This window comes from Vitis vinifera, chromosome 12, assembly GCF_030704535.1.
Source record: "Vitis vinifera cultivar Pinot Noir 40024 chromosome 12, ASM3070453v1".
Classification (NCBI taxonomy): domain Eukaryota; kingdom Viridiplantae; phylum Streptophyta; class Magnoliopsida; order Vitales; family Vitaceae; genus Vitis; species Vitis vinifera.
Genome location: NC_081816.1, coordinates 14,450,576 through 14,452,436, shown reverse-complemented (window position 1 = coordinate 14,452,436; position 1,861 = coordinate 14,450,576). Strand labels below are relative to the sequence as shown.

Genomic DNA, 1,861 nt, shown 5'->3' with positions numbered 1-1,861 from the left:
ACCCATTCGAAATCCATTTTTGCCTACTTTCTACATCTAAGCTCGTTGATTGAAACATGAGACGTAGTTTGTAAGGGTTCATTTTTTTCTACCCTTTGTGCTCTATTTTGCTGTCTTTCCCTATTTTTGGTACTTGTCCATGGTGTGCATCTGTTTTCTCATCTTTGCCTAAGGGAGCAAGGAACTGCAGAGGATGTATTCTCAATCTGTGGGTATGAAAAATTGCTGCACGGCTCGAGTCCAAGTAAGGGGAGTCATTGAAAGCTTCTATTAGGAAGTGTCTTCGCCGTGGTAATCTTGGGGACTCTCAGGATACAGATATTGTGGGATTGAAAGCTACATGGATGCTCAATACTCTGGTGAAATTGGTATTGGTACCCCCCTCCCCTCAAACGTTCACCGTAATACTTGACACTAGTGGCTCAAACCTATGGGTTCCATCATCTAAGTGCTATTTCTCGTTTCCTTGCTATTTCAATTTAAAGTACAAGTCATGCTAATCAAATACCTACAGGAAGAATGGAAAATCTACTGATATCCATTATGGTACCGGAGCTATCTCAGGTTTCTTTAGTCAAGACAATGTGAAAGTTGGTGTTCTTATTGTGAAGAATCAGGAATTTATTGAGGCAACTAGAGAGCCCAGTGTCATATTTTGGGTGGCTAAGTTTGATGGTATATTAGGACTTGGATTTCAAGAGATTTCAATTGGTAATGTTCTCTTAGTGTGGTGCGACATGGTGAAACAACTGGGTATTGTGCCGGAGGTTGTGCAGCAATAGCAGATTCTGGAACTTCTTTGTTGGCAGGCCCAACAGCTGTTGTCGTTATGATAAAATCATGCCATTTGAGCCACCGAAGTTGTTAGCCAAGAATGTAAGGCCGTAGTTGCACAGTATAGGTAAACAATTATGGATTTACTGCTATCAGAGGCATCACCACAGAAGATTTGCTTGCAAATTGGGTTGTGCACCTTTGATGAGACTCGTGGTGTTGACATGGGCATTAAGAGTGTTGTGGATGAGGAGAAATTAGATGATGCTAGTTATGGATTGAAGCGGTTGCATGATCTTGGTTACTTTTCCACTTTTGCATGGCCATGCATGGCCCCACCAAACCTTTGCAAAACCTACTACGCTTCATACCCACAATGCCCATCACCATTCATGCGCACCACTTCCTTATCTTTCATACCCTCTAAACCCATTTCTCTCATTACTTTCCACCATTCATCCCACCACTACAACCTACATCTTTCATACCCACAGGTTCCCATCCTTCATATCCATTAAACCTAATCACCACAACGCATTCACACGTACAACTCATCACCTCCTTCACCACACCACCCACCTCGCTCTTGGCTCACTTCCTTCCCCTTCCCATACAAACGAATTCCCTTGTGCATGGCCACCCTCATTTCCCCACATCCTCATACGCACCATATCCACCATTAACGGTTGATTTCATATCAACCTTATTCATTTGTCTCAGAGTCATCTCCACTCATCTACAGTTCGAGAGTATGCTTTTGAAGGCCGAAATTTGGTGAAATCCATGGACCAAAGGTGATTGGGAAAGTTAGGATCCGAAGTAATTCAGCGTATGGAGGTGTTTACTACTCCATTTCAACTAAACAGTGCCTGTGAGGCTGAAAAAGTGATTTATATGTTTCAATCTAAAGTTTTTTTTCTAGCTTTAGTATGTGGGTTTTATTGACAAGTGGGAGGCAGAGTGAAGGAAGAAGAAATGGAGACTCAAGTACTCAAACAGTAGAGAATACAACACCGTGGATATTAATTGTAGTAGCTGGCAACATTGACCGGTCCTTCCCTATACCCATCATACTAGGCAACAATCG

The 1,861-nt window shown here is 42.3% G+C and overlaps 1 pseudogene; it reads left to right on the top strand.

The window, feature by feature from the left end:
• The first annotated feature begins 221 nt into the window (after nt 1-221).
• On the top strand, nt 222-1,292 carry LOC109123479 (aspartic proteinase oryzasin-1-like; annotated as a pseudogene).
• Nucleotides 1,293-1,861: the final 569 nt, after the last annotated feature.